Source organism: Grammomys surdaster, unplaced genomic scaffold (genome assembly GCF_004785775.1).
Source record: "Grammomys surdaster isolate TR1022 unplaced genomic scaffold, NIH_TR_1.0 65, whole genome shotgun sequence".
NCBI lineage: Eukaryota > Metazoa > Chordata > Mammalia > Rodentia > Muridae > Grammomys > Grammomys surdaster.
The window spans coordinates 20,841,398-20,860,044 of NW_021604567.1; the positions used below are offsets into that span (position 1 = coordinate 20,841,398).

The window sequence follows — 18,647 nt, forward strand, 5'->3', positions numbered from 1 at the left end:
CAACATTTTAAAAATTTAATTTTATCATTTAAAATGCAATCTATAAAGTAAAACAACCAACAGTATCATAAAAAGCTTGGAATATAATGGAAAAAGCAAATGGCTAAACTTTCCATCTTATTAAAATCTTATGCTCATAAAAGTCACAAAAATATTTAATAATCCAATAGGAAAATAGGCAAATATATATACACAGGAACACTTTTTAAATAATATAATGAAAAGTATTTTTCTTATTAAACAAAATAATGTTATGAAAAGTTGTTGAATATCTTCATAGTGGACATATTTCCACTGAGACCAACCAGTATTGTGCTCAGTACTCAGACGGATGCAGGTTGTTTGATAATATTCTGCTATGTATTGGTAAGCATGTCCTTATATATCATTCAACAAAGTGTATTTAATGCACTTCTAGCAACACATTTGCTTTTAGCATTGAAATTGTATTGGCCACATACATACTTACATACATACATACATACATACATACATACATACATACATACATTCCACTAACTCAGTTGGTAAGTCCAATCTTCTCAACCATGCTGCAGCTGTGACAGGAAGACTGAGAGTTCAAAGTCTGCCTGAGCTGCAGATTTAGTTCAAGGTCAGCCTGGCAACTTATTAAAATTCTGTGTTAGAGAAAAAACTAGAAAGAAGGCTAGTGATTGTAACTCAGTGGTAGAGTGCTTGCCTAGCATCTAAGAGTCCTCACTTCAATCCCCAGTGGTATAAGCAAAGAAGTAAACAAACTAGTGACAGCATTGCTTGTAGCTATAAGTGATCAGAGTCTGTATAAGTGCACATCAATGAAAGACTGCTCGAGTATTGAAGCTATGCATTGTGGAGCATTATCAATCAGTAACAAACAGAAAAGAACTTCTTCATGGACTAAGACATTGCTATGAACATTGCAATCAGGATAACATTCTCCATGGGTCTCCTAGGTTTCTATAATTATTGCAACACAGACTCTTGATATTCTTGCCCCATGTTGTCTTATATGTGCAGCGATGTTGTAACATTAAAAGGCTTGTGTGTTACTTTTTCCTTCTGTGTCAAGATTCAGAACACTTTTCTCCCACTGAGGAGGGGTCATAAATCCTGATCTGGGATATCTGACCTGCAACACAACTAAGTGCTTCTGCAAGCGTTGCCTTGTTCTCTCTCTGTGCTGCCCTCAGGAGTTTAATAATTGTTTCATAAGAATAGTAAAGTTATTATTCTTGCTGTGTGTAATTAGTGCTTTTGATGCAAGCATCCCATGTCTTCTGTGGCCATAGATAAACTTGGCTCATGTGAATTTTTTAGCTTAAAGTAGGATAAAATATAACTTCAGTCTTCCTTTACAGTTCTTGATGAAGTCTTCCAAAATGTATTTTATGGGGGAAAATAAAGCATGACTTATAATGGTGTCATGGTACATTAGTAAAGATATGAAATATATATGTATACATGGCAGAATATTATCAAACAACCTGCATCCATCTGAGTACTGAACACAATACTGGTTGATCTCAGTGGCAATGTGAGATATATATATATATATATATAAAATACTATGTGTATATGTGTATTATATATATATATATGTATATATATAAAATGTGTGTGTGTGGGAGACTAAGCATTTTTTTTAAGTAAAAAATCTGGATAGGCAAAGGAAATAAGGCTTTTAATTAAAAATTCTTCTGGTACACATGAGCTTTCAATGCCCCAACTGCTAGTGGATACCCAGGGAAAAAACCAAACAAATATATTTAGCTCCAGCTGTTTGAAATCTAATGTGATACAGTAGTATGAAGACTATCTTTAGATTTAATAACTCTTTCTCAAATGAATTTTGTTGCTCATTTTACAGCTTTGATTGACTTTACCCTTTATATGCAGTGGGATGTCTGGGTTTGCTGTACTCTGTCTGTAGGCATGATAGATGAGGGTGAGGATGCAGAGAAGGGCAGGTGGAGTGGGAGAAAGAAAAGAGGGTGCCAGGAGAAGCAGCCTATCAGGTAAGGATCTAAATGTCATTCGAATTAAGTGGAAAAAACCCATTAGTCATCTCAGAAAAACATCCATGGCAGTATTGAATCTTGATTGTAAGTAATAGACAAGATCCAGAGTGAAAACTGACTTTCTGAACATGAAAGGTAGGGTTGAATTGAAATAGTGACTAAAAGCAGGGATTTGTGTCTATAAAGGGGCTTTTGATCTCATTGAGAAAATATCAGCAGACTTTTGCTTAGCTTCACGGTATGAAGAGCAAGTGCTAATAAAACCACCAGGGTTGATCTGGAGGAGAAAAAGGAATTAGAGGTCTCTAAGAACCAGAGAGGAAGAAATATAGGTCTTCTCCAAAGAAGAGACATAGGAAGCATGGACTTTGGGCCTGAGGGGCTAGGCAGGTGAAAGAAAGGGGGAGCAGCAGGGAAAGACTTTGCTCTTCACCCTCCTCCACTGGTGTTGTGACAGCAAAGTGCTCAAGCATTTGCATGAGTCATTTCTAGACTGTCTCCAAGCATTTCCTCTTCTTTCAAGTTGTTTTTCATTTTACACACCAACTCAATATCCAAGTTATTTGTAGTTTAACATGTATTTGTGTTATTTCATGCATTATAGATCTGGTACTACTATTTTCCAAAGGAACTATCAGTATGCCAGTGCAAAGTGATAGTTAAACTCTGTCATCTAGAATGGATAAAATAATATTTGTTTAAATGTAAAATTAGAGGAAGTTATCTAGCACAAATTATAATTATGGGTTGTCAGGGCAGTAAAGCATAGCACGTGAGTCATGAGCAGGGTTGGAGGGCATTTTGGACAGGGCTGAGGAAGTTGAAAGCTAATCCTATTGCTGCAAATCCAATATTGGAGCATTAGCTCCACTTCTGCTACACACTTGATTCAATATCCAAGAGCCTTGTATTTCAACAGTTGCTACACAGAATGTTCTGGCTTCTATGGCAACCTGTGCTTTCCTTTTTGATCACTTGAATACACACACGACTATGCCTCTTATTGCCAGTCTATGCGATTTCTAGAACTCTACTTGTTGAGTGACCTGTTTCCAGATTTCACTCTTCAAGAGAGTAGGTGGGTGTATCAGAACAGAGGGAGTGTTATATCCCAAAACACATTGCTTGCCATGTGGTTTTATTTCTAATTTAATTTTTCTGTCTACTGATCTGGAAGTCAGTTATCTTTTCAAAAAGAAAATCAAAGTGACACTTTATTTTTAATATATTTTATCTTATCCATGAATTGCTTTTAAAATTCTGTGAAATATTTCATAAGTGATTAAAAACTTTAAAAGAATGAATGAGAACCAGCCCAAATTAGTTTCCATGCCAACTGCACACATACATTTTCCTGATGGCTGATTTAGTACTGCATAAACAGCCATACTTTAAAGTACTCTTACCACATGGAAGTGAATGATTTTCTTTCTCTTTGAAAATCAAGGCAGCCAAGCTGTTGATTGCTTTCATTAGGTACCTACTTCATGCCAGCTTATAGTAGATATCTCCTAGGGAGCCAGAGTGAAAAAGAAAACATTGCGATTAGAGGATTAATAATACGCTTAATGCAAAATATATAAATGCTTAATTTTTTAACTGAAGAGGAAATGAAAAAGAAATTGTCCTCTGCTCTTTTGTAGTTGAGGTGGGGAAGTGATCACTCTAAAGAGTTGACTGATCATCTTAAAGTAATAGTAGTATATATCTTATCCTACAGAGATATGATTTAATTGGCAATAAGACACTTGTATTGCAATCCTACCTCACAGGACCAATTTGCAGGCTATGTTTGCAGAAGGGAACTTCCAACAGCCCATTGAAATCAGAAGTGTTATAGAGTTGGTGGGTGTGGTGGCTATTTCTGGTTGTCAACTTGACTACATCTGGAAAGAACTACAATCCAGAATTGGAAGGCATGTGACTTTTGTAAATTTCCAGATTTACATGAGTCTTTTAAATTGTGGTATTCCTTGAGATTTATAAACCTTCTTCCTCCTTCTAGATGGAATAGTTTAATCTGAAGAAATATTTAACAAAACCTTCTAATGCGATCCTCAGAATAGTGCCAATGGATATATTAGAACAGTGTTCAGAGTTCATAATTCCCCAAGAAGCATATTAACCCCACCTCTTAAGCACACAGGTTATAACTTAATGATGCCAATGAATGCCAGTTAATTTTTAATGGCACAAACTCAGGAAAGTATAGGATTACACCTCCATACCCTCTAATTTTTTGAAACCAACAGTTCTCAACTTATAGATCTAGGCCCCTTTTGGTAAACCTCTGTCTCCAAATTTATTTACATTATGTTTCATAACAATACCAAAATTATAGTTATGAAGTAGCAACAAAAATTTTATGGCTGGGGGTTGCCAGGACACAAGGAACCATCTTAAAAGATTAGAGAATCTTTTAATTGGGAAGGTTGAGAACCATTGTTAACTGTACCTCAAATTTTTGTGAGGGTTCCTGTAATGGAGTCCACACAGAAGCTGGTGTATGTTACAAAAATTCCTTTGCCTCACAGTTCTTGGGACCAGAAGTCCCAAGAACTCTGATTCATTCATTTATTTATCAAGGTGGAGACCTGGTTTTATGTCTGTGAGGAGTAATGAAGTGACTCAGTTCTCTCTTTTAAGCACTGGCAGTTTGATTACTGGCTTTGATGATCTGTGGCCTGTAGACAGAGTACACTGAACTTTACCTCCATTTTACCAGACATCTTTTCTATGCATGTGGTTCTAAGTTCAGATTGTTCTTGTTCATAAGAAAACCATCTTTCATAGATTAAGGATCTATCCTATCCTAGCATCACCTTATCTTACCTAACATATGACCTGCATTGATCTCATTTTCAAATAGCATGACATTTGAAGTCCTGGTGGTCAGAAATTCAAATGAAAAAGACACACATAACCTGTAATAGTCCTAATTCTATTGATAGAAATTTTATATGATTTTATTCTGGAAGTTCCCAGCCAACCTGGTATTTCCTCTGGAGTAAAAACCAGGTTAATGTAAACACTGAATCTCACAGGACTTTATTGCTGTCTTGGTATTTCTGCTAGACGCTGGATCCCCTAGTTACTTTTTGTGCTGCAACATCTATATTTTTCTCTTAGTAGGATGTCAGCAGTCCCCATGAATACATCTACCCATTCTAAACTCAAGTCTTCCTTAAGTGTAGCTCTCTATTTAAAGAGAATTAGGACTTCCCTCTTGTGTCTTGCTGGAGCTGCAGGATATCAAGAGACCTTAACAGCCACTTCACTTCCCACTTCCATTGCAACTGTCCCAAGATAGTACTAAGAAAATTTGCAAATCTTTCCAAGATTCATGCAGGGTGGATTTCCAACATTCTCTTCTGTACCTATATACCAACACCCTTGAGGTAGCCTTTTTCCTAGCAACCAGTTCATTCCTCTTTGGTAGAACTCTCATTCAGGCTCAGGATGGACAAGAAGTATGAAAACTACCCAAAGAATCAATAATGTCTCTCCATCTAGCTTAGAATAATTCTTATGAACTTTGCAAATCTATTCTTAATTCAGTGGTCTTAAAACTGAATTACACATAAAAATGGAATATACTTATAAAAATTATATTAATTTGTAATTTTATACATACCTTTTAATATCAATATTATATACATAAACAAAATGTTTCTAAAGATAAAACTATAAATATTAATTTTATTGTTTCCTTCTTGTCATATTCCATGAATGAATGATGTTAATACTCTCTAAACACCATTTGTATTTTATCTTAGCCTACCATTAACAGAGAGAACAATATGAATTCTGACATTTATTTATTTATTTATTTATTTATTTATTTATTTTCAGATTTTTAAAAGGCAGGGCCTATTATTAATGTAGAGGAATTTTAAGGAACTCTAGGGAAAAAAATCTCAAGCAACACACAGAAATACACACATATGCATGATTTGACATGGTTATAATTTTGTTAGCATACTGGTTAACAAAAGTAAAAAAAAATGTATAAAAACATACATATTTAAGTGATTACCCAGTTCGAATTGTGTAATAGCTTAATTTTTAAAGGTTTTCTCATTAGTTTTGTGGAATATAAACATTACCTGTCTCGTAATCCATGTGCATCATTATCAGTTAGTGGGGTACAACTTTGTGTGTGCCCTAAAACAAAGAGGACAAATGATACTGAATATGTTTGTACTTTATGTCATTTTAAAAAAATCTGTAAAATCATTTATTCTCTTAAGCATAGGTTTGTGGTTATTAGGTTAGTTAGAATGCTTAGTCTTCAAAGTTTTTGGTCTAGGTGGATGCAGTATACCATTGCATTACACAGAGCTTCCATTTTTAGTAACCATCTTAGAGATATTTATTGCTTAGTAACTTTCATATATGTGAATACTGATGTACATATAAAATGCACATATGATTACATGTATGCATGCATGTCATGATCAAAAGACAAACTCTTTTTTTTTTTTTTGGTTTTTCGAGACAGGGTTACTCTGTGGAGCCCAGGCTGTCCTGGGACTCACTCTGAAGACCAGTTTGGCCTCGAACTCAGAAATCCTCCTGCCTCTGCCTCCCAAGTGCTGGGATTAAAGGCGTGCACCACCACTGCCCAGCAAAAGGCAAACTCAGGATATCTTTCTTATCTTCCATTTGGTTTAACATGGGTCTCTTGTTCACCACTGTATATACCAGGCTAGCTGGCTCGGGAGGTTCCCAGGAATCTCCTATATTTACCTCCTGTCTTGCCATGGAAGTGCTGATATTACAGACAAATGCTTTAGGACATGGCTTTATGTGGATTCTGGGGACCTAAACTCAGGTTTTCATGTTTGTGTGACATGCACTTTACCCACTGAGCCATCTCTTTGGACCATTCTGGGATAAGTTTGACAAGGTTTTTCCATTCATACACATTATTCATATGTGTTTTCTGATAGAGTCTTTAGGATTAGAAGTGCAAACAGAGAGAGATCTGAGAGCATCTGTTCCCAGATCCCTGAGCCTTCCTCTTTCCAATTCCTATCTTGATTGACCTGGGACACAGGGCACACTTCCTTATTGTAATAGAAAAGGGGCACATACTTCTTGGGGTTTATAAGGATTAAATAGAGCCAGTCAATAATTCTAATGTCCTCACATAGACACATTCCCTGCATTCTGTAAGAAATGAGGAACACATACAAATTTTTATTTTAATACTCTTCTCCTGAATGAGTTGAAGGGAGTGAAAAGGTTAATTATATAACACATCAAAGCTCACAGTGAACTGTAGCAGAATTTTTAACAATTCCTAGAAGTTTTCTGAATCCTTAAAGTAAAATTTGTATGTTTGTGCATAAATTTAATGCATAATTATTTAATGCATGAATGTATTTGACATTATGCAACTTATTACCTGAGTTTTTTCCAAATTCTATCTTTACTATAATACATTACTTGTCTTTCCAACTCTTTACCAAAATTTTTATTTTAAGTCCCAATTTTATTAGGATTAATTCAAGTCCATTTTACATACAATCAGATTGGCATATGCAATATTGTAATATGTATTTTGACTATAAAATAGAATTTTAACGTTTTCATTTTTGAGTAACAAATATAATTTAATAACAATTGTTTCATGTTTAGATGTCAACCGTTATCTAACTTTGATTGGTTTTGTTTGTTTAGTCCTTGGTTTGAAGAGTCTGCTTTGCATTGTTATAAGGAAGTTTTCTTTTTCTGCCCTAAAGCCATGAAAGCAGGATTGCTGGTCCTGTCCCTCACTGGAAGCAACAGGGGCTAACCTGCACTGCAGGTCACCTAGGCAGGATAGTAGCGCTGGCCCTGACTGTAGTGACCCAGCCCAGTGGGTGTGAGAGTGGGAGATCTGGCCCAGCCCCTTGCCTGTAGCACTCAGAAGAGTGGTCGCTGAATCTCATCTGGGCAACACAAGAGCTAGCCTTGCTGTTGAGTCAGCCCAGAGGGCATGGGAACCCAGAGAGCTAGCTCTAAGCTAGCTGGGGCAATGCTGGAGAGGTTACCCTGATGGTGTGGGTGCAGTTGAGCTGATGCGCTGACCAGCTCATCTACCACCCAGGCCCAGATCCAGGACTTTGAGTAGGCTAGCCCCAATATCTACCCCACTTATGAACTGCTGGAGAATGTGAAGGGGTGGATCCTACAGATCCAAAGCTTCAGGATCTCCATGACACAGGGTAACAACAGGTTACCCTGTGAGGAATCCCAGCAAGGATCTAGTATTGATAAAGTAGCAGAAGCCAGAGGCCTTAAACCAGACCAATGACGCATTGCAAGTTAAAAAGTATTGAAAAAAGCATATACTGTGGAACACACTGACACACTACAGCTTCCACAACGAGATTTTTTTCCTTTGGGGAATCAATTTGCAAGGGCAGATGGGATGTACAAAGGGATTGGAAAATGAGTGAGATTGGGGTGTACGGTTAAGTGGGATCCCGCGTCTGCTCCGCAACAGGGTTCAGGCCATTTGGGGAGGCAGACACAGGAGTTTTGACTGCACTTATCCCTGTGCCTCAGGGACACCACTCTGCGGGTGGGGGAGCATAGTCTGAGGTCCCGGGTGGACCTCTCTGGAGGCCATCTGGTTCTCAGGCTCTTGGGCATCCAGGCATTACTGGGAGTCGCTGAAGAGCTGAGAACAAAGTAAATCCCCTTGCTGCCCCCACCCCTGCCCTCCCGGCTGGATCTGGCCTAGGGCTGAAGGAGAAAGTGGTGAGAAATCTGGCTTGTTGGTGTGTTGATGGGCAGCTGTCTTGGCTTGGTGGTCGCGGCTGGGAGCAAACAGAGGCCTAGCATGGGAGACTAGAAGGCATCTCTGGAAACTGGAAGCGAAGGCCTGCTCCATTGCTCGCCATGGTGGATCCAGATGAAAAGAGGCAGTCTGTGGTTTTAATGCACTTATTGTCATGGAGGAGAGTGGAGATGAGTAAAACCATTCCATAGTTTCTCAGGGCGGGCCTAAGGTTGAATACCTTTTGGAGAGAGGAGTGTCTGGGAAGGAAAGCTTAGTTGACTAAGTCCTTCAGGCCTTTAGATACCTCATTAAAATGGATATCTGTCTTGAGCCTACATGACCACAGGTCATGTCCACAGGTCTGTGGAGGGACTTGGGAAATTGCCCTTATGTGACTGATGACCACAAATCTATGGAGGGCTGCGACTTCGTGTCAGGAGCCTGGTGTCTCAGATCGTGGAAAAATGCCTTCCGTCCCTCAGGGTCACCAGGGTTTCCAGCCTGTGCTCGACCAGGAACCAGGTGCCTTTCACAGTCCTACATTGGGGTACATGATGCGAAATTCACAAAGAATAAATAAAAAGTTAGATAAAAATTAAACGATTTTTTCTACTCTATAGTGTCAGATTTTTCAAGTAAATTGAACCTTAGAGTTAATTAGTCCAAGCTCTTATTTTAATCCAATCTCTTATTTTTGCAGATGATCATAATAAGATCCAGAGATATTAGGTGACTTGTCTCCTGGGTTTTTATCTGATTTAGTTTGGTCCAATTTGTAAAAAGAAACAAGCAAACCAGAGGCTTTGTTGTCAAGTCCCAGCCCACAGCTGTTCTTCATGCTACCTTTCCAGGAACAATGGCTTACTCTAGCCCACTCATTTCAACTTCTAAGCAGAGGATATTGACAGAAGCATTTTGAGCACAGGAACTACATAAACAATGGCCCTTTGTTGCCCTCACTTGCAAAATCAAGTAACAAATTCTGTCTTATTGGCTCATTATGACAATTAATGAACTAACCTGCATAAAGTGCTTGCCACAGTATTGAAAGCCAATAATTATCACTTTCATTTTCCTTTGCTTTTCTATTTTCCGTGTCAGGATCATGTGACTTACTAATGTCATGGCAACACTAAAAAGAAGACCATTTAATTCTGAGGCAAAAGGCTTTTTTTTTTTTTTAATGGAGTTTTTCCATTGCTCACATTGAAATGTTCTCAAAATCGAAAAGCAGAAATATATAAAAGGTAATCTTTTGTTAGTCTGAAAAACTTATTACGGCCAGTGACAGACTCTGTGTTAAAAAAAAATGGCAAGTTTCTACTTAAAAGTATGAACTAATTGTTATATTAGAAAATGAAGCTTTTACAGTGTTGGTTAATTCTTGAGTTTTTGGAAGTGCTGAAGGCTATGGAATCAACAGTGTCTCAAAAAGACTAGAATATTGAGTGTGTCTAAGTAAGCATGTTTGAATCTGCTGGAAAGAAGTGTAGCTCCTGGCAATTCCACATTTTAAGAAAGAATAAAAGGGTTTTATCTGTCAGGGCCAACCAAGAATTCAGATTAAACATCAGCTTCAAGGTTGGTACTAGGCTGTAGCTAGCAATACCGTATTTCTTCAATGCCAACCAAGGACCAGTTTTTATAACTATTCTTAAGATAAGGCTATTGTCAGTAGAAATCATAGATAGTGTTGTATAAATTTAAGTAAACAAAATATTTTAGTTTTTTAAATTATTTCAGTTAAACAACTTACATGTAAACAAATGCTTTCAAATTATACATTCTATAGATATGTATGATTTTAAAATTTAAAATAAGCAAGCCTTACTGACAATGGTTAAGAATGCCTGAGTTACTGAAGTGACTGAAGTTATTCTAGTTCATTTTTACAGTCTCTGTTTAAATATCAGCTACACTGCCTAGTAAGATCTGAGAAAGCAAACTACAATTACAATGTTTCTTTGATGAGCTTAGTCCTCAAAGCAAATTATGATTTTAGTTTCCATCTGGGATACAGAGAGCTAGAAATGTGGTTTATACCCTAACAATGGAAAAAAGTAGAAGAACTGCTGATTCTTATGTTCTCAAATTCCTCTGAAATAACAGGATAAGCAGCTAGGTCCCAGTATGGGAAAAGATGAACATATGGAAGGAGACAAGGAGTGAGCACTTACTTCCCTGGAGTCACAACCAAACCCTCATGGGACATAGAATCCAAGTGTGCCCTGAAGAATATGTAGGTTAAAAATTTCAGGATGGGTGGGTAGCCCCATCCCTCATCTGAGGACCAGGCCTATCTACTGGAAGTGGTCACTTCAGGTTCTATATCCCCTCTGTTGGATATTTCGATTAATGTCATATATATTAGGATCCATCCCATCTGCAGACACCAAACCCTGATATTATTGCTGATACCAAAAATGTTTGTAGACATGAGCCTAGTATGTCTGAGAGGCTCCACCAGCACCTGACAAACACAGATGCAGATACTCACAGCTAACTATCAGACTGAGCCCAGGGCCCCCAGTGGAAGAGTTAGGGGAAGGACTGAAGGAGCTGAAGAAATTGTAACACCATAGGAAGAACAATAATGTCAACTAACTGGTCAGAGCTCCTAGGGACCAACCAAGGAGTATACATGGATGAGTACATGATTCCAGCTACACTTGTAGCAGAGGATTGCCTTATCTGGCATCAATGGGAGAGGAGGTGCTTGGTCCTGTGAAGATGCGTTTCCTCAGCGTAGGAGGATGCTAAACAGGGGAGTTGGGAGTGGATGGGTAGGTAAGGAAGCACCACCTTAGAGGCAAAAGGGAAAGGGAATTGGACTGGGAGATTGCAGAGAGGAGACTGGGAAGGGGGACAACATTTGAAATGTAAATAAATAAAATAATCTATTAATTTTTAAAAAGCATCAAAATAAAAATAATATGTAGGAAGCCCTGGGAAAAGCTGCTGCAGCAGTGTTTGTATGAGTATGAGGTGGGGCTGAGTAAGGGGCATTCTACACAATCTTCACACTTGTCTCCTGTAACTCCAACTGAGTGAGAAGAGATTGGAAATTGATTTTTAAAGTGACTCATGAACTGGGGACCATAGGGAGATCACCAAACCTTTATGGTTATGAGAACTTCCATATGCACTGTCCTGATTTCCCCACAGAACAAAATGTTCCTCTCTGTTTGGTGAAAGACAAACAACAAACACTGTTTTCTAGGGTACCTAATTGTACCTGGGGGGAAAGACAGAAACATTTGCTCAAAGTAAAGACAGAAAATCTTGGAATGACAGGGGAATAAAGATACATTAAATGTAGAAGAACAAAGATAATAATTAGAGGAGACTACTTGTCAGAAATCATGTAAGCTTGAGTAAAATGAGTGACATTTCTAAAGCACAGAAAGGAATAATAAAGAAACATTGTATCCATCAAAAGTACTTTTTAAAATCAAAATAAAGGACTTTTCATATTAGAATATTTATTACAGCAGCTTTACTCTAAGGATATGTAAACTTCCTCAGGCAAAAGATACGACACTGGAAATTACTTGGGCTACCAAAGAGATGAAGATGGCTAGAAAATGAAAGAAATTACCATGATATAGTACTCAAATTAATCTCATTTTACTTGATTTTAAATTGAAGATAACTGTCTAATTCTAAACTAAAGAACAATATATTTCATTGTTACAGTTAATGTGAGGTATGTTTATGCAAAAGCAAAAATAGCATCGAGAATGAGGAGAAGGAATTAAGTACTTGTTCTGTTATACTACTAAAACCATGCATAAAGCATTTGAAAGTAAATTCTGATTAATTAAAAGAGTATAGAGTACATCTAGGACATCCACTGGAAAATACAATGTAGACTTAGTTAATAGAGGAAAACTTAGGATCATAAATACTGCTCAGCTAACAAAAGAGAAGGGAATGTAAAAGGCAAATGGAAATTATGTATGTATGATAATGTAAGAATCCAACAATATAAAACTGCTCTGAACTGTGATCAGAGAATGCTAGTTAAAAATGAGGGAAAAGTGGCAACTATTAGTCAAGAAGATACAACTTCATGCCATGTGTATAAAACCAGATAAAATGTAAGATATGAATAACTCAAAAGTAAAAGAAAAACATTTATTTTATTAAAATACTTGTAGTCAAAGATGGAACAGCTATGCTGATTTGGAGTATGTGAACTTTAAGGAAGGGCTTAACATCCAGGTAAGGATACTTTATAATAAACCAGTTATGATTCTGTACCAAGGTGAGCAAGCCAAATTGTGTGCATTTAGTTTAGTATTCAAAGACATCAAACATAAAATGACACAACTGAAATGAAGATTGAAAATCAATAATCACAGTTGGAGATGTGAATGCTCCCAGGTCAGCAATTGACAGAGCAGGCAGATACAAAATTGATGAGGAAATAAAAAGCCTAAATTAAACCATTACCAATCTGGCCGGTTTATATCATTGAACAAAATGTAGAAGAGAAATTAAATATGATGGGGACTCTGAGCCATAAAATAAGCCTCTAGAAATTTAAAAGAGACACTACAGTAGTATATTATACTGGAATGAATAAAAAAAAATTAAAGAATCACTTCTGAGAAATCACTAGAAAAATCCTGCATCATTCATAGTACATTTTCATGCAACCCATAAGTTAGAGGAATCCTCATGGGTTGTTAAAATACATAGTATATTTTTATGTAACTCATAGGTTAGAGAAATCTTCCTGGGGCATTTAAATCTTAACGTAAGTGAAAATAAAAATACCATATAGCAAACTTTGTGCAGTACAGGAAAAGTAGCACTTAGAGAAAAATTTACAGCATCAATATTTTATAATGGGGCAGAAAAATGTTTAACATTAATTGTCACAATCATGAGGACAATAGAAGTATGACCTAATTAAAGTCAGAGTAGAAAAGGAATGATTTGGCAATACATTTATGTAGCAATTGCTGTGACACAAGAAGTTAAGACAGCTACTTCTGTAAACCATTTAGTAAAAAATGTTACTAATGTGTTGAATATATAAGAGGATTTAGATAGGCATTTGGAAGAACAGATTGATGCTTTTTATCCTATTCAAATTATTGTAAGGAGGTTCAAAATTTAAGGATAAGGAGCCATCTCAATTGTCATACCAAATACCATTGAATTCATGTTAGTTCTAAAATTTTATTGTAGTAGTCTTATAATTAGGAAGACGTTTAGAGACATTTGCAGTGTATTTGGCATAATTCTAACATCTCTCTGGATGTTTTAATGTTACATAGTGAGCTTATGAATTTCAAGAAGGCTGCTCTGCTGAGCGTTGATGCTGTAGATAATGCTGATAAAATTACCTATGGCCTGAGATAAGTAATTCTATTTTGGTCAAGCCTCAAGAATGGCATGTATAGCTTGATCATGCTAGCCCTTTTTGTCCTGGGAATAATTTTATTCTTGCTCATCATGTTAAAGCTTGCCTTTAACAACATCAACATGTTGGCAGCCAAAGTACATGGATTGAACATGAAAATGGACCCCCAGACAGAGTTATTAAATTAACAGGCTGGCAAGCCAAGAACAGGTAAGATTTTGCACAGAGCCTTACCAACCTAAGACATAAGTACATTATTTTGAATAATGCATATTACATGATGGGTAAGGAAAGCATTATTGTTCAGAAAGACCTAAGACAGGCTCAGACTTGCTAATGAAGTAAAAAAGGAAGAGAGGAGGAGAGCTTTTGGGGCTGCTTGGCTCAAAATTCCTATATGACATTGGCTAAGGACAAGGAAGTGGGCCTCTGGCAGGAATCTGACATTAGGCTAGAACAAAGAAGTAATTTGAGGTAGGAATCTAAATCTTAGGCTAGAACAAGGAAGTAGGCTTCAGACATGAAAATGACTTTGGGCTAGGACAGGGATCATTCTATCAGGATGTTTTGGTCATCCTGATAAGTCCTTAGAAACAGTGATCATAGAAGTGTTCATGGAATTGTGTTTATTACCTTGCTTGTTGTTTGACTATTTTTGTTTATTGACCTGCTTGTTCCTTGACTATTTGAATCTATTGTATTGCTAGACCCTCATTCTAGAACTGACCTTAATACATGCATATAATTAAAGTGGCATAAAAGCAAAAAGAAGGAGGGGTAATTTTATAGGGGGTTTCTAGTGAGGGGATATGTGGAAAGAGGATGACATCTAAAATGTAAATAAATAAAAACAAAAAAAGAAATTGAGGAAACAAAAAAAGAAGAAAAAGGCAATAATATCAAAAGATAATTTTTTAAAAATATCAATAAAATTTATACAATTCTTGAGGAGCGAATAAAGTTCAGGAAGAGAATCAATTCATCAACAAAAAATAAGGTAGTTCATAACTAGTATTACTAGTGTTAAAGGATGTTCTGCTTTATTATGAACACAGATTCAACAGCTTAAATGAAACTAGTTAATTTACTGAAAGTTACAACCTACAAAATAATAATAAATAATAAATAATAAAATAAAAAACCCTTATTATCTATTAAAGGTGAAAGACATTAAATCATAACTAACATTTGAAAAAAAGGTTATTAAGGATAATGATTTCACTGGAAAATTCTACTAAATGTTATGAATAATATACTACTGATTCACTCAGGATGATAATTTCTAGTTCCATCCATTTACCTAGGAACCTCTCAAATTCATTGTTTTTAATAGCTGAGTAATACTCCATTGTGTAAATATATCAGATTTTTTGAATCCATTCCTCAGTTGAAGGACATCTGGGTTCTTTCCAGCTCCTGGCTATTATAAATAAGACTGCTATGAACATAGTTGAGCATATGTCCTTGTTATATGTTTGAGCATCTTCTGGGTATATTCCTAGGAGTGGTATAGCTGGATCCTCAGGTAATGCTATGTCCAATTTTCTGAGGAACCGCCAGACTGATTTCCAAAGTGGTTGCACCATCTTGCAGTCCCACCAACAATGGAGGAGTGTTCCTCTTTCTCCACACCCTCGCCAGCATCTACTATCACCTGAGTTTTTAATCTTAGCCATTCTGACTGGTGTGAGATGGAATCTCAGGGTTGTTTTGATTTGCATTTCCCTGACGACTAAGGATACTGAACATTTCTTTAGGTGCTTCTTGGCCACTCGAGTTTCTTCCGTTGAAAATTCTTTGTTAAGCTCTATACCCCATTTTTTAATAGGGTAATTTGGTTGTCTGGAGTCTAATTTCTTGAGTTCCTTGTATATATTGGATATTAGCCCTCTATCAGATGAAGGATTGGTAAAGATCTTTTCCCAATTTGTTGGTTGTTGTTTTGTCCTATCGACAGTGTCCTTTGCCTTACAGAAACTTTGCAATTTTATGAAGTCCCATTTGTCAATTCTTGATCTTAGAGCATATTCCATTGGAGTTCTGTTCAGGAACTTTTCCCCTGTGCCCAAGTATTCGAGGCTCTTCCCCAACTTCTCTACTATTAGTTTCAGTGTATCTGGTTTTATGTGGAGGTCCTTTATCCACTTGGACTTGAGCTTTGTACAAGGAGATAAAAATGGATCAATTTTCATTCTTCTACATGTTGTCCTCCAGTTGAACCAACACCATTTGTTGAAAATGCTGTCCTTTTTCCACTGGACAGTTTTAGCTCCTTTGTCAAAGATTAAGTGACCATAGGAGTGTGGGTTCATTTTTGGGTCTTCAATTCTATTCCATTGATCTTCCTGCCTGTCTCTGTACCAATACCAGGTAGTTTTTATCACTATTGCTCTGTAATACAGCTTGAGGTCAGGGATGGTGATTCCTCCAGAAGTTCTTTTATTGTTGAGAATAGTTTTCGCTATCCTGGGTTTTTTTGTTATTCCATATGAATTTGAGAATTTCCTTTTCTAACTCTGTGAAGAATTGAGTTGGGATTTTAATGGGAATTGCATTGAATCTGCAGATTGCTTTTGGCAAGATGGCCATCTTTATTATATTAATCCTGCCAATCCATGACCATGGGAGATCTTTCCATCTTCTGAGATCTTCTTCAATTTCTTTCTTCAGAGACTTGAAGTTCTTGTCATACAGGTCTTTCACTTGCTTGGTTAGATTCACACCAAGGTATTTTATATTATTTGCAACTATTGTGAAGGGTGTCATTTCCCTAATTTCTTTTTCAGTCTGTTTATCTTTCATGTAGAGGAAGGCTACTGATTTGTTTGAGTTGATTTTATAACCAGCCACTTTGCTGAAGTTGTTTATCAGGTTTAGGAGTTCTCTGGTGGAAGTTTGGGGGTCACTTAAGTATACTATCATATCATCTGCAAATAGCGATATTTTGATTTCTTCCTTTCCCATTTGTATCCCTTTGACTTCTTTTTGTTGTCTAATTGCTCTGGCTAGGACTTCCAGTACTATAGTGAATAGGTAGGGGGAGAGTGGGCAGCCTTGTCTAGTCCCTGATCTTAGTGGGATTGCTTCAAGTTTCTCTCCATTTAGTTTGATGTTGGCTACTGGTTTGCTGTAAATTGCTTTTACTATGTTTAGGTAGGGGCCTTGAATTCCTGATCTTTCCAAGACTTTTATCATGCAGGGATGTTGAATTTTGTCAAATGCTTTCTCAGCATCTAGTGAGATGATCATGTGGTTCTTTTCTTTAAGTTTGTTTATATAGTGGATTACATTGATGGATTTCCGAATATTGAACCATCCCTGCATTCCTGGGATAAAACCTACTTGATCATGATGGATGATTGTTTTGATGTTTTCTTGGATTCGGTTTGCTAGAAATTTATTGAGTATTTTTGCATCAATGTTCATAAGGGAGATTGGTCTGAAGTTCTCTTTCTTTGTCGGGTCCTTGTGGGGTTTGGGTATGAGTGTAATTGTAGCTTCATAGAATGAATTGGGTAGTGTTCCTTCTGTTTCTATTTTGTGGAATAGTTTGAAGAGAATTGGGATTAGGTCTTCCTTGAAGGTCTGATAGAATTCAGCACTAAAACCATCTGGTCCTGGGCTTTTTTTAGTGGGGAGGCTTTTAATGACTGCTGCTATTTCCCGAGGGGTTATGGGACTATTTAGATGGTTTATCTGCTCCTGATTTAACTTTGGTACCTGGTATCTGTCTAGCAAATTGTCCATTTGATCCAGGTTTTCCAGTTTTGTTGAGTATAGGCCTTTGTAGTAGGATCTGATGATTTTTTGAATTTCTTCAGTTTCTGTTGTTATGTCTCCCTTTTCCGTTCTGATTTTATTAATTTGGATACTGTTTCTGTACCCTCTGGTTAATCTGGGTAATGGTTTATCTATCTTGTTGATTTTCTCAAAGAACCAGCTCCTGGTTTTATTGGTATTTTGTATTGTTCTTTCTGTTTCTATTTGGTTGATTTCAGCCCTGAGTTTGATTATTTCCTGACTTTTACTCCTCCTGGGTGTATTTGCTTCTTTTTGTTCTAGAGCTTTTAGTTGTGCAGTCAAGTTGTTAATGTGTGCTCTTTCCAGTTTCTTTTTGTAGGCACTTAGAGCTATGAGTTTTCCTCTTAGCACTGCCTTCATGGAGTCCGACAAATTTTGGCATGATGTGTCCTCATTTTCATTGAATTCTAAAAAGTCTTTAATTTCTTTCTTTATTTCTTCCTTGACCAAGTCATCATTGAGTAGATAGTTGTTCAGTTTCCATGTTCAGGTGGGTTTTTAATTGGTTTTGTCATTATTAAAGACCAGTCTTATTCCGTGGTGATCTGATAAGATGCAAGGGATTATTTCAATGTTTTTGTATCTGTAGAGGCCTGTTTTGTGACCAATTATATGGTCTATTTTGGAGAAGGTACCATGAGGTGCTGAAAAAAAGGTATATTCTTTTGTTTTAGGATGAAAT

General features: G+C 36.8%; 1 protein-coding gene across 1 annotated transcript in view; it reads left to right on the top strand.

Annotated features, from left to right (window-relative positions):
* Positions 1–18,647, top strand: part of Itgbl1 (integrin subunit beta like 1) — a 227,139-nt gene that overhangs the window by 80,484 nt on the left and 128,008 nt on the right. The gene's annotated exons all lie outside the window — the stretch shown is intronic.